Raw genomic sequence first — 15,616 nt, forward strand, 5'->3', positions numbered from 1 at the left:
CTGCTACAAAGAGTCTTGTAACAAATCTACTACATAATTTGGAAAGTTGTTGTTTGTCTGTCCACTATGAATTTGGACACTTCTTAAGTGTCTAATAACCAAATTTTGTGTGATGGTTCCTGAGATCAAGGTATAGGTTTTCATCTAGGTTTGGTTACTGTTGGGTACAATTTTGAATCAAAATGATGGACCGAACCTTTCAAAACTGCACTGATATTTTGGTGTGTTTTTGAGCAATACTAGATACAAGACATCAAGTTCATTTTGAAGTGGACTCTAGTTTATGGCTAGCTATACTAAAATTGTTAGTTTTTAAAGGTTGCTCAAAACTCCTTTTTTGTTTTTGCTGTAAAGGAGTAAGATAGCTATCTCTCTGGAAGCTATGCAACAATGAAACTCAATTTTCATATTTCAGTATTAAGAGAAACTGTATATGTGGTTTAATTCAAAAACCAGTACCCACTAAGGGAACATTCAACTGACTTCAAAGCATGTTGTTTTATACTCCATGTTTACTTGCCCATGGCTATGGGATCTGCTGCCAATGAATACAGCAGCTAAATTATTACTCAATTATCCTGCAGTCATACATCTGAACAGCCCAGTGAATAGTCCACATATTTGCCATTTGCATGAGTTTGCACCAACATGGAGTAGAGTAGGGTAAATTAGAATACGATCAAATAACAGTGGTTTTTCACCTATACTAAATGTTTGTCAAGGTATTCAATTAGGATACTTGAAATGGTTTGAAATCTTGTGCCTCAATTTGGGCAGAATTGGTTTAGGGAGAATGATATCTCCCAGGGAAATTTCGGAGGTATTCTTCAACTTCCTTTGGGAATCAGTGTTTCCAAGGATGGGCAATGGGAAAGACAATATATTGCCTTATGTAGGTATAGAGGAGAAATTTGATTCAGGTCACATTTAAAGGCGGACTTATCTAATTTGCAAAACAAAATGTGAACTGAAATTTTGCCACCCTTCAAATGCACACCTCTTTGGAGTTTGCAGTGCTGTTCTCCAGCCATGTAACATGCACAGAAATGTACATATGTAAATGTTCAAAGCATGTACATAAATGAATATATTAGTAAAAATGATCTACAGAAATGCATCACGCTATGGAATATATTAGCCAAAAAGTGTTTACAAAATGTGTTTATTAGGAGATGTTAACATTTAAAATGCTGATCAATTTTCTTTAAAAAAACAACACACCCTGAAATTCCCCACAGAAAGATAGAGAACTCAATTTAAGACTAAAAATGAGAAATGTAGAGAACTAAAATTTTCAGATTTGCCTATCCCTTGCCTTAAGTGTTACATGATTGCTGCCTACCTGGGAATATTGAACTCTATGGGGCTTGTTTCTCATGTCTAGGATTGCAGTGTTGCAGCACAATCCTTGGTAGGTCTATTCAGAATTAGTTCCACTGAGGTCACTGAGGCTTATTCTCAAGTTAGTGGGTACTTGTTTCTGTAAAAGTCAGATTTACTCTATAATTTGTCCAGTGTTCAAGGTAAAAAACCCCCATTAATTTTCCTCCCATAGTAAAACTGCCTGCTTTTTCCATCGGCTGTAAGGCCACATTACTTGTCTGTTAAATTGCAAAGCCCTCCTGACTTTTCACCCTCATCTAAAATTACTTGTAACCAGAAGCTCTGGCCAATGTATATTCTTAGCCCAATTAGAGCATGTGAAATTTTTCTCTTCCAACTGGTCATGAACACATCCTTTCTTAGCAGGTACTAATTTAAAGTCAACCAGTTTCCTGGTGTTTCAAAGGCTTACGCAATCCATTCTTTAATAGCAAATGTGAGATGTTAGACAATTCCCCTTCAGAGAAGGAGAGCTGGAAGATGAAAATACAACAATGGCTTTTAAAAGCCCATCTGGCTGATATCAGCTGATGAAAAGTGTAGAATTTTGCACATCAGCTGACTTAAACAAGAAAGGACTTCAAAAGGATGATACTATCTGATAGGTATTAGGTGAACTTTTCATTCCTCTTTGAAGCTATATCTAGTATATAACGTGGATGTGCTGAGTCCCTCTTCTTGGATGACTGCCATCTTTGGATCAACAGGCGTAGGGTATCACCGTTTTAGTAGAGAACACAACAGCAATTTCACTTGGGTAGACATGCATCTTCCATGGGTGGTGATGTGCTGGAAATCTAGGGTTTTGTGCAGGTTCAGAAGTCATCCCCAGCATTCTGACATATGGCATTTGTCTAAGCAAGTGAAGCATGGACTATGTAGGATATTACTTTCAGACATTCAAAATGTTGGTGCTGACCTTTAAAGCCCTAAACAGCCTCGGCCCAGTATACCTGAAGGAGCGTCTCCACCCCCATCATTCAGCCCGGACACTGAGGTCCAGCGCCGAGGGCCTTCTGGTGGTTCCCTCATTGTGAGAAGTGAGGTTTACAGGGAACCAGCCAGAGGGCCATCTCGGTGGTGGCACCCTACCTGTGGAATGCCCTCCCATCAGATGTCAACAAAATAAAGAACTATCTGACTTTCAGAAGGCATCTGAAGGTAGTGTATAGCTGAGTCCTAGATCTGCCATTTGAGACATGCTGTTATTGACTTCTGCAACTGACAGTGTAATCCTCTAGGATCATTGTGGGCGTGGGTTGATATGGGCCAGATCTTGCAATATGAAAAAAGAGCCTATGATATTTAAACTATCCTAAGAAGGTACTAGAAGTGCTATAACAGATACAACATAGCATGCCACATTTTCTTGCATTTAACTATTGAACTTATTGTGAAGCAGATACCAATACATCAGGAAGACTGCTTGCTTTCTTTTCATTCTGCCACTATTATTGTAATCAGTATATATTTACTTCCTACTCCCAGAAAGAAAGTTTCATTTTCGTCTGGCTTAAACCATTGGAAATCATAGCCAATCCATGTAGAGCGAATAGAATTACATGAGCATAAAACCTCAGGAAGAGTCGCCCAAATCTGTGCCAATTAACTTTACAGCAGTTGGATCAGTTAAAGGACTTATCAAATCTGCCCCAGTCACATTTGTTGACAAAGAGCTTTGTATTTCATCCCTTATTAGCCAGAACATTTTGCTCTAACCTACGTCTTGTTATTGTCACAAAACAGCACACATGTCAACTTGCTTGTGCCTGCTAATGTTACAAATTCATCAGGGAGGGTTAAGGTTGTAAAACAAGCGTATTAAGTTCATGCATAAAAAGTACAAGGCAATCGTTTACAACTGCTACGTAAATACGCTTCCTTGATTTTCTCTGTCAGGAAGTTGTAGGAGGCCAAGGTCAAGTACCCACCAATTGCCAAGGATACGCAGCTCACCTCAACCAGGTTCTTTTGTATGTGAAGAGATGGATAAACCACATTAGGTTTTGTGGCTCTTGTTTTGCTTTTCCTCATCATGCCATTTCCCTAAGGCTGCTCCATTGTAGCCCAGCTTTTGAACTATGGTTCTGAAGTAGGGAGATAGGATGTGAACCTTGGCTGTTCTCAGAGGCATAGCAAGGGGGCAGCAGCGGCCATCACCCTGGGCACACGTCCAGAAGGGTGCAACTGGGCTACAGTGGTCTCAAAGCTGCTGTGGGAGAGAGGTGGCTACCTTTTCTGGCCCGACAATGTGACCCGCACAGCACGTACATCTTCTCGGTGGTTGGATGGACTGGGAGTGGAGAGCAGGCAGCCATTCAGACCTTCTCCTGCTGGGATGGAGCCCCTTCTCACTGCCTGCCCCCTTGGTGCCTTGGGATAGGGTGTGTGATGGCCTGGGGCTCGGACTCGGAACCAGAGAAAGAGGAGGAGGAGTTTGGATTTGATATCCCGCTTTATCACTACCCGAAGGAGTGTCAAAGCCGTTAACATCCTCCTTTCCCTTCCTCCCCCACAACAAACACTCTGTGAGGTGGGTGGGGTTGAGAGACTTCAAAGAAGTGTGACTAGCCCAAGGTCACCCAGCAGCTGCATGTGGAGGAGCGGAGACGTGAACTCGGTTCCCCAGATTAAGAGTCTACCGCTCTGAACCACTACACTACACTGGAGTCTCCGTCTGCACCGGATCCTTTGCCTCAGGCATCATCTGAACCAAGTCTGGGGCCTGATCCTGCAGAGTCCCAGTCTGCACAGGTTCCCTTGCAACAAGAGCCAGCTGGGCCGAGTCAGGGGCCTGAGCCTGCCCTGGTTCCAGATGCGGGGATTACCTCATTGCCTCCAGCTGGGTCATCACTTACAGCTGCTCCACTACTGGTTGGGTCAGGGGAGGCTGAGGAGGCCCCTGGGGCTAGTAACCCACCGACGTCCCCCGAGCTGCAGAGACTGAGGTCTGAGAGAAGGAGAGACCTGAGTTCTCGCAGGAGCAGTGCTCACCTTCGGGCGAAACAGGGAGGTGAGTTGCCGGGGGATCAGGACTGGCCATTACCCCGACAAAGATATAAGGCTGTCGGACCCCACCCCAGGTTGCAGGAGCAACATTGCTGTAGTCTTCTTTGGCAATCACTCGTAGCCGAGTAAGATTGTCTTCCATAAACATGGTTTTAACAGTGAGTCCATAAGTGACTGTGGAGGCCAATTCTGGATCCACACGTCCTTCTACATTAGTTTCTGGGTGGGAGTTGATCACGGTGTGGATTTGCCAAGTGTGCCTTCCTCTTAGCATGTTTCTCCCTTGCATCTTGAGTTCGAGTGTCTTCAAAGCCCATGACATCTTTGGTAAAGGCTGTTCTCCAACTGAAGCGCTTGCAGGCCAGTGTTTCCCACTTGTCAATGTTTATACTACATTTTTTTAAATTTGCCTTGAGACAGCCTTTAAACTTCTATTGCTGACCACCAGCATTACACATTCCATTTTTAAGTTCGGAATAGAGTAGTTGCTTTGGAAGACGATAATCAGATATCCACGCAACATGACAGTAACCAAGGCCCAAATGACATGTTGCAGCAAAATATGTGAGTGCTGCCAACCTACAAGGTTATCCAGTTCTTCCCAATAATGTGTAGGTTTTTTTAAAAAAAGTGTAGTGTGCCATAGTGTTGGCATTACAGTAGATTGAGCACTGAAAGAGGTATTATTTGCAGATATTGGCAGTAGTTTCTCTTGACTGTGCAAGCATATAACCAACTTTTCTCTCCCCCCCCCTTCTCTTTATAAATCCAGAGTTTTTTAAAGAGTTCCAGTTCTCAAAAGGAATAGCACTCTTCCAATTAGAACTCCAAACTGAAGCACACAAAGCTATTTCCCTTAAAGAGAAGACATACTGAAATATCCTGGACCTTTCCCCCTCCCGCCCCCATTCTGGTAAATTCTTTACTGGGTGCCACCTAAATTCTGCTTCTCGTTTTATTAAAACTTTTCACATTACAATAATAAAAAACTAAACAAAAAATAATAAAAGAGAAAAGAAGAAAAGAGCTAAAAGATTACAGAGTTCTCTCAAATTCTGCTTCTCATTTTCGGGCCTGACCCAATACATTTTGCTGCCTGAGGCAAGTCTCCCAGCCCCTCCAATTTACATGAGCAGAAGCCGAACAAATTTGCAGCTGACTCTTATTTCAACGCTGAGGGTGGTAGGCTAGCTTAGCGGGCACAGGGCAGACAGGGCACAGTTCTGTCTTCCAACACCAGACTGCCATTCCCTGCACTCCAGCATCTGCCACCTGAGACTGCTGCCTCTACCTAATAACAGGGCCAGCCATGCTTGCTTTGTTTTCCTGGTTGTTTTTGGTGTTGCCCTCTCTTGTTTGTTGGTTCCGTGCAGACTGGAGAAAGCCGTGTCTAGTTTGTGGGCTTGGAAATGATGAAACAGCATGCTTGTCATGCATTAGAGTATGGATGTGCACCAAAAAAGGCAAATTGTCCACTGCTTTAAAGCAGGCTTACTGTTAAAGGTACCATTTGATTTAAAAGATCAACATGCACATTAGATGACGAGCTTTTGCAGTGGCACTATTTAACAGAAGAGAAAACCTTAAGTAATCAGAAATGGCAGACAGTTATCACCTCTATGTAAGAACAATGGCTATAAAATCCTTTCCTGTATAGACAACGTAAGATATGCCCATCAACTGTAGAAAGCAGTGGCGTAGCGTGGGGGGTGCAGGGGGGGCCGGCCGCACCGGGCGCAACATCTGGGGGTTAGGGTTAGGGGGCGCAAATCCACGGGTTAGGGGGTGCAAATTACTTGCCTTGCCCCGGGTGCTGACAACCCACGCTACGCCACTGGTAGAAAGGAAATAGCATAGCTAAAAAGTTGGCTTGTTTGTTTTTGACAGGTTGAGGTTGAATACAACCAGCTAAGGGCTAAAAGTCCTCTTCCTCAAATATTCAGCTAGTACTTGAATCAATTTGCGTGATTAGGGAATACCTTTCTGCAACTATATATATATATATATAGAGAGAGAGAGAGTCGAATTTCACTCATCAGATGGTACAATATATAATTTTTAAAGCCTGGCACTTTCAGAAAACTAGGAGAGCGGATGATTCCATATTCTTAACAGAAGTAGTTCAAAACTGAATAACCTTCCAGTTGATATATTATTAACCAGAAATAAGAACAAAAGTGAGGTAAACATGAGGTATTGTTTGAGTCTTCAAACTGTGTGCAGCTATGCTCCTAAACACAGCTGGAAGAATGTCCCATTAAAGTCAATGGATTTACATCTAAATGACTGTATTTAGGCTTCAGGTGAAATTCAAGTAAGAATAATATTATTATCTTCCTTTTACTGATAGGCAAAATGAAGTGTTGGAGAATGTCACATGACCAAGGTCAGTCAATGAATCTGGGGCTGAAAATCCATTACTCAAATCCTTATAAGATGTTGAATTTCACCAATAGTAAGGAAGGGGGGGGCACAATAAATGAAGAGAAATTACCTCAGTAATGGCCACCCATAGAAAAAGATGTACAGTTGCCACCTGTTATTCTAATGGAGACAAATTATGTGATAATGTAACACAGTACTTAGCAGCAGCAGCAGCAGCAACCCAAAGAGTAAATAACATACAATTGCTACCCATCACTCTAATAGCATCAAGACGAAAAGAAAGAGGGAAACATGATTAAGAGCTAATGATAAAGAGCTTTTTCTTCAAAGAGAGAGCATTGTTGGACAGGAAGGTTGATTCATACTTCTGCTCACCATTGTCCCATCAGTAAGGATATAATTCTCCATCGCCTAAATAAATACAAAGAAATAGCTGTACCGGAGGAAATTTTTCTAAATGCTCATGCTTCAGTTTCCCAACCAGAAAGTGCTAGTCATGTAATATGTGCCATATTCTACCTGTACTGCTTTTAATGGGGTTTTGTGCTTTTATGTTGCTGTGTATTGACCTGATATTTAATAGAAGGGTGAGATAGGGATACATTTTTCTAAACAAATAAATATTCTCCAACCGAATGATCGTCACAACTGACTCAGATCCATGTGTAATGTAAAACTGCCTTCACCGGGATACCTCCTCTGTTAAAACAAGTCTTTGTGTATCTATTGTGTAATGCATGCGAGAACTGGGGTGAATCCTGGCTCCTAGTGGTAGGTTTACCATTGTTCCAGTCCAGAAATGTTGCTCGTGGTGAAGACCCACTGAAAATAATGGGACTTTTTATTTGCAATCAACTTTATATTGATTTGTGACTATTAGTTTTCAGACACACCTATATTGTGTCACATTGTACAGGGTGTGTACTTTTTCCTCTACCCTCCAAATTCAGGGATAGGGCTGCTCCACCATCTCAGAATGGATAATTTTTTAATTAATCACATTCCCAATTTACTGGCTGTGAATAATCCTCAATATCTCAATTTCCTGGCTTGTCATGAAGATGTCTAAAATTTAGCTGTACGAGATCCCTGTTCATCATACATGTTAAAAATTAAAGTTTTGAATGCAGCACAAAATCAAAAGCCAAACAAATACAATTCTTTAAAATAAAAAATGTCATCACGTATTACATTAGATATTAATGAAAGAAAATACCCAAATTAATAGGTGAAAGAAGATACCTAAATAAATTGGTATCAGTAAAATGGAAATATTGGCAAATGGCAGAAAACACTCTAGTGTGCTGTTTTATAGCTTGTAATTTTCAAACTGTGAGATTAGCTGCATCGCAGGGCAACATGGATTTAGGGATTGACATAATCATATACAATTAGTACAGCAAAATGAAATTAAGGGATCTTGTGCTCTGGTTGGAAGAGAGTTAATTGCTGATTAGATGAGGAGGAGAAATTGATGTATTCCACCAGTTAAGTGGAAGAAACTGTCAAGATGTTGATATTTTCCAGAGATTGTGGTTCCATGTTATAAAATAATTCTATTTGTAAGAAAAACTGGTGAGTCATACATTTATTCTAGGGACATTAGTGTTCCGTAGCTGTCCTTAAAAAAGAGAGACGATAAAATATTCCTACCCCCTGGCAAGGTGCAGACAAGCCCGATGAGAGTCAAGGCATTGGTGAAAGCAATCACAATTGATCTCCAATACAACCACATGTCCTTTAGAGGGCTCAATCTTCCCCCAGTTGTCTCTCACTACAATAGCCATGAATGCAGCAGAAGCTAAGTTTACGAAAGGAAATAGGAAGATCCTGGTTCTTTCTAACTAAGAGGGAGATAGAGCCATGCTTGGACTTTGATCTCAGCAGGAGAGGCGCACAAAAGTGTCTCCCCTCCCAAGGCAAATGTGATGGCCTAGGATTCGGGCTCGGACTCAGAACCAGAGGAGTTTCAGTCTGCACCGGATCCTTTGCCTCTGGCATCATCTGAACCCAGACTGGGGCCTGATCCTGAAGAGTACCAGTCTGCACAGGTTCCCCTGCAACAAGAGCCAGCTGGGCCGAGTCAGGGGCCTGAGCCTGCCCTGGCTCCAGATGTGGGGATTACCTCGTTGCCCCCAGCTGGGCCATCACTTACAGCTGCTCCACTACCGGTTGGGTCAGGGGAGGCTGAGGCAGCCCCCGGGGCTAGTAACCCACCGACGTTCCCCCGAGCTGCAGAGACGAAGGTCTGAGAGAAGGAGAGACCTGAGTACTCGCAGGAGGAGTGCTTGCCTTCGGGCGAAACAGGGAGGTGAGTTGCCGGGGGATCAGGACCGGCCGCTACCCCAATAAAGATAAAAGTCTGTCGGACCCCGTCCCAGGTTGCGGAAGCAACATTGCTGTATGCCAGACCTGTATGCCTGCCTGAGATCCTGCACCTGTCCTTGCCTGGTTTCCTGCCTCGTGTCCTGCCTTGACCCTGTCGGACTGACTCCTAGCAGAACCTTCGGATTCTAGACTGGACCTGGACCGTGGTTCCCGGGTTACCCCCGGGCACAGCACAGCAAAGATGAAGAAGTAGAAAGTGAGATCTATTCAGCAACCCTGAGATTCTCGGTCTAGCACATGGGTAGGCAAACTGAGGCCGGCGGGCCAGATCAGGCCCAATTGCCTTCTGGATCCAGCCCACAGACGGTCTGGGAATCGCCGCATGGATCGCCAGCATGCGCGTTCTTTCCCTCTCCCTCCCTCTCCCTCACAGGGTGCCGGCGCCTCCTCCCTCCCTCCTCCTGGCTTCTCCCCGCCCTGCCTAGAGAAGGAAGGGGGCTGGGCTTTTTTTGGTGCCAGCAGCAGTGGCCGCCATTTTAAGCAGCCCCTCTCCAGCGCCCTTTTGCGCGCCACTCATTATCCTGCCACCACCGCCACCAGCCCCTGCTGCTCGCAAGACACAGGTAAGCAGCCATGGGGGCTCATGGTGCTCTTGTATCATCTTTTTCCTTCAAAATATAGTCTGGTCCCCCACAAGGTCTGAGGCACTGTGGACCAGCCCCCTGCTGAAAAGGTTTCCTGAGCCCTGTTCTAGCACCCGATAGAAGGTCAGCACAGGTTAAAGGACATTTTGGAGGTTCCTCTCTCCCCATGCAAAGCCAGCAGTCGTCATAACAAGCTGAGTTGCATCCCAACACTTTCAACACCCTCAAACAGAACAGATTTGGAGACGGGGGAAAGGTGCACAAAGAGGGGAGGATGCAAATTTCTGTTGTGTCAGCAGAAGTTATTATGTGACTGTGACGTTTGCCTGGGTTTGCCTGACGTTTGGTGGGTCATAAGGAAAGGGTTAAATGAGTGTGTGATGTGATTGGCCACTGGGAATGCAAGGGGTGGAGTAAAAGTTAGAGTGGGAGGTTTTGAAAGTCAGTTGAGGTTTGGGAGTTGAAGAAGGAAGAGGGAGGATTAGGTGTGGGTTGGTAGAGTTGTATTGTGAGAGAATGAGAGGAATTGTTAGGTGGAGTCAGATAGATAGTTGGGAATTATCAGTTTGAAGTTCTTAGGAACTAAGATTAGGAAACTACCAAGAAAAATTAACTGTATCCATAAGCTTGTTCCTGCATTTAAAAATAAACTTGATTATTTGTTAATGTTAACAACTGACTGGACTCCGTGTGTCCCCGTGAGATACGGGATGGTGGCAGCGGAAAAAGCAATCGCAGTGGTGGCACAGGGTCAATAGACCGTCAAACGTCCGGGGGCCCTGTGTGATCGCCACAGCGACCATAGTAACTTATTTGGATTCAGCCCACATGCAGCAGTTCTGCAGCTGAAGCTACCTAGCTCTGCCTCCGATGCAGAGCTCTTTGGTAAAATACTGCAGTATATGTATAATGAAACTGACCATTTAATTTAACTAACCAATGAAGGAAGAAATACTGACAAGTGCAGCTCATCATCCAGAGTTGAGAAAAACGGTACCTGCTGAAATTTCTCTTCTCCCCAACGGTTAAAGAACAGCAGCCCTGTCCTTATTTTATATATCTAGTCACCCTAAGGGTGAAACACATGCAATCATCGAAAGTCTTTGATTGCCTCGGCTCTTTCTCATTGTGAAACTATACGGAAGAACGAAAGTACAAACTTGTACACAAGAACCTCAGTACTGCAATGCTCAGGCGCGTCATTATTCAGAAAGGCAGATCTGATAATGAGACGGAGCAATATTTCCCCCCTTTAATTCACGAAGCATACACTTTGCCGCAGAACATGGGGATAGCATGAAAGACAACATTATTTCCTCACAATGTCAGGCCCGGAAGCCTTGAAAGGCTTTGGAATTCACAGTGAATGGCTTATAATTTGCGCATTTATGTTACACTGAGTTGGGACAATGACACATGTAGGGTTTCTGTGCAGCTACAAATGACGCTCAATCGCGTGGTTCGATTCTGCTGTTTTCGTCCCTTTTTGAAAGATAGAGAATTCTCTCTCTTTTTAAAGCTCTTTTAATATTTTTTTTTTTTAAAAAACCCAAACACAGTTCAAGTGAATGCCAAGATTGAATGATGCTATTCTTACATAATTTTCCATGGGATTGTTGCAAGTCATAAAGAAATCCAATTAAGTTTCCCTTCCAAGCTCAGAGCTTCATTGAGCAAGGCTTTTTTTTGTAAATGCAGATTTGTTGTACGGAAAGCCTGAAAAGTGAGGAGCAACTTGGGACTGTCTGTTTGCATCGCCTATGTGACAAGATTTGGGGTGGGGGAGTAGTGAATCCGACAACCAAAGAACTGTATTATCAGATATCCTATCCCTGTGCCACTAATCTGCTGTTGCAGTTGAGAATGCAAATATTCATGGCACTCACGGAACAATTCTGAGCCCAGTCTTCTTACCATGTTATCCATTGACGCACTAACTTTTAAAAAAAATTATTATCTTGGGAGTTGGCAGGATGACATCTGATTCTGTATTTTAGGCTGCTCCACAGGTTCAAGCAGATTATATCTGCAAAAAGATTTGCAAATCTTTAGGTTATACATGCTATGCAGTGGTATCTTGGTTCTCAAACTTAATCCGTTCCAAAACCAAAGCGTTCCAAAACCAAGGCATGCTTTCCCATAGAAAGTAATGCAAAATGGATTAATCCATTCCAGACTTTTAAAAACAACCCCTAAAACAGCAATTTAACATGAATTTTACTCTCTAACGAGACCATTGATCCATAAAATGAAAGCAATAATCAATGTACTGTACTATAAAATGTGTTTTGTGGAAAGTTCAGCTGCAGCGGCTTTGAAAACTCAGTATCGTGGTGAAGAGAGAAGTGGTACGTGATGAAATTCACTGTTGTTGACAGAGGAACCAGGCCACTTTTGAAGTAGCGGCATATTCTGGTCTGGGTCACCGCATGTTTAGATGTTCATCTAGTAAGGACGTCGAGTGCCGTTCACAATATATCCACTCCGCACTTCGTGCTGCAAACACATAAACATGTCCAACTTATTAACTTTCCTAATAATGTAAATAATTGCTATTGTTTACAATTCTGTCATTTAAATTTGCAAGTTAATCTCTTATGAAGCATTCATTCAGTTTCCTAGGAGTCCATGTGTTCTGAATAAAGAAAAAATAAACAGCCCAGTGTTTTCATCAGAACAGCATTATATTCTTTTAATCAATAATAATCATGCACCCCTATAGCGAGAAGGTGCCCCCCACAACACATACATTGCAAAACCTCCTGCCTCTGTCTAGATGTTTTGCCTATCCCAACAGTCACTCAAGGGAGGGGAAAATGCTTTCTACCAGAACACAACAGGGTTGTCTAGGGTTGCCACCCGTTCCTAGAAAAAGGGGGTCATTTTTTTAAAAAGAAAAGTGTCTGCTGTCCTGTTTGGACTTCAAATGGGATGCCTTCCCCTCCCGTGTTTCAGCCCATCCTTTTCTTCCTCCTCAAAACTGCATGGGCAGGGGGTGGATCCTGTGGGAGGAGGAGAACGAGAGGCTGAGCGGGAGTTCGAGAGCGAGAGTTATTGTGGGACGTGGGCAGAGGGTGGGTGACGGAGAGCGAGAGAAGGGGTTTGCAATTGCGGTGCACAGGCCTGCTATAGTGGAGTGTTGGGTTTTGTGTGAGCAGGAGGGTGTTGGGTGGGTCAGGGAACAAGAGAGGGGGTTTGTGGGGCCCAGTCCAGTGTAGGGGAGAGAGAGTTTTCATGTACTAGAGTGGACAGGGGTGGGTCGGACATGGAGAGCTAGTTTCTACACACGCACACCCACGCACATCCTTATCTATCCTAGGTAAAGATAAAGGGACCCCTGACCATTAGGTCCAGTTGTGACCGACTCTGGGGTTGCGGCGCTCATCTCGCTTTACTGGCCAAGGGAGCCGGCGTACAGCTTCCGGGTCATGTGGCCAGCATGACTAAGCCATTTCTGGCAAACCAGAAGCACACAGAAACACCATTTACCTTCCCGCCAGAGCGGTACCTATTTATCTACTTGCACTTTGATGTGCCTTTAAACTGCTAGGTTGGCAGGAGCTGGGACCGAGCAACGGGAGCTCACCCTGTCACAGGGATTCGAACTGCTGACCTTCTGATCTGCAAGTCCTAGGCTCTGTGGTTTAACCCACAGCACCACCCACGTCCCTTCCTTATCTATCCTGCAACCAGGCAAAAATAAAAGTCACTATCAGAGTTCAAGCATACATTTCCACAAAGGCAAAAACACCCAAGGAGGATGTGAAGCAAGGGCAGTGGAAGTGGCTTCCACCCTCCCTTTGGCCAGGGATAAGCAGAACAAACCATTTAAAGAGGTTTTAATGATCACAGCGAAAGAACATAGAGTCCATGCTTGGAGTAAAGGTGCTCCCAATTAAGGTTTTTACCTACTTCCCACCAATCACCCTCATCACTTCCTCATCTTGCGACCTGAGCTCACAACCACTGTGCCTTCTGTGCAGCCACCTTATCTAATCTCCTTGACCTTGGACACTTTCCAGCAAAAGGGAGTCTGTCAATTCACTCTCTCTCCCATTTCTTTCCCTCCTAGGTGTTCCCCACTCAGCTCTACCCAACTTTTGTCTTCAGAACTATGTCCCTCTGCAAACCACTGCTCCAAATCTATACTGCTCCATTGCTCCTGGGCAACTTCTGGATCCTGGTCAGCGGGAGGGGGAGGCTCCCACCATTCCTCATCAAAGCAGCACTCCTCAGCCTGGCCTCTGACAGGCATTTGGGTCTGGCCTGGGATGGGAAGGAGTGGCCAGAGAGTGTTTTGAATGTGGCCCCTGGGCTTGAGGTTACCCACCCCTGGTTTAAAGCAAATGGTGAAGCCGCCCACGGTTGCCTAATAAATGGATTCTAATGTGTGGAAGAGGAGGAAGAACTTTCAGCAACGGGGAATGGGGTATCACACAGATAGGAATGTCAGTCAAAATATATGTGCAAATCTTCCCATTTCCACCTGTGAAATTTTGGAGGGCCTGTTACTGAGATCAATTAGAGGCCAATCGGTAATACAGATTGATGCTGGTAGATGAAAGAGGTCTATGCAAACAATACAAATGTAGAATATAATTTAACGTGTCGTGCAATCTGACCAAAAAGGGCAAGTTCCATTTTAGTAGAAAATATGTGCCGTTAGTCACTAGCCCTTGGGGGAAGAGCAAGGATGCCATCAGGTTTAAACAGCTTCTGGAGCAAGAATGAGCAGATATCAAATATAAATGTATTTGATTCTCTAGATGACTCTGAAAATGTGTTATTTTCAATACATTTATTCTGTTTAGGTCATATTTTTTAATAGGCAAGGTAAGTAAAAATTTCCCAGGAAAGACCACAACCCAGGACAAACATGGCAGATTCCAGGTTTTAATAAGCTTTGAGAGAATGTGTTTTCTCAGTAGACAAGAAGTAGATATTAAATACAGTCCCATAGCCTTCTCTGACCTTTAGCACAAATTTTGGCATAGGAAAAAATATCCATATTAAAGTCATGGTGTTCAGAAGAATATGAACAGAACAAGAAATGTGGATCTCCTAACTTCTTACTCTGTCCCTTCTCATTTTTGACCTTGAGTATAGATTTACATACCAAGACAATGTATTTTTGGTTTGAATAGCTATAGATCAGTTGGCCTACACTGGGCCAGTAGTCTCTGGTAGTTACATGGGGCAAAGGCTATTTCTCCCCCCATTTTTTGTTATTGTTGCAGCCTACACATCTAGCTATCATATATCTAGCTGTCTTATAACATGCCGTCCAACATTTCTCCAATGAAAATAGGGGTGCCCTACTAATAATAATAATAATAATAATTAATAATAATTTTAGTATTATCTGACTGCCATTTTGGGCAGCTTCCAACATATATAGAAACACAATAAATCATTAAATATAAAAAACACACAAAAACCTTCCCTATGCAGAGCTACCTACAGATGACCTCTAAAGATTGTATAGTTACTTGGCTTGGGGGTCGCATAACTACATACACTCCAACATTTCTCTGATGGTAAGAGAAACTGGGACAGCTTCTGAACATCCAGGGCTGTCCCTAGAAAATAGGATCCCTAGGAGAGTCTGTATCTAGCTTTAAATGGTTTCGTCATTTGTGTTTGCCACCAGTACTCTCATGTTTGTTTCTTTCTTTCTTTTTAGAGTTTTATTTATTTATTTATTAACGTTCACATCGGTAAACTTCATATTACATCACAAGGCTTATTATAATATAATTTTCAGCATGTATACAAAGTTTATATACCTAAATAAAAGAAACAAGGACAAAAAAACTATTCAAAAATCATATATGTACCAACACTTTGGACTTCCTGTCTATCCCGTT

The sequence above is a fragment of the Podarcis tiliguerta genome (assembly GCF_965153285.1).
Source record: "Podarcis tiliguerta genome assembly, chromosome: 17".
In the NCBI taxonomy this organism is placed as follows: domain Eukaryota; kingdom Metazoa; phylum Chordata; class Lepidosauria; order Squamata; family Lacertidae; genus Podarcis; species Podarcis tiliguerta.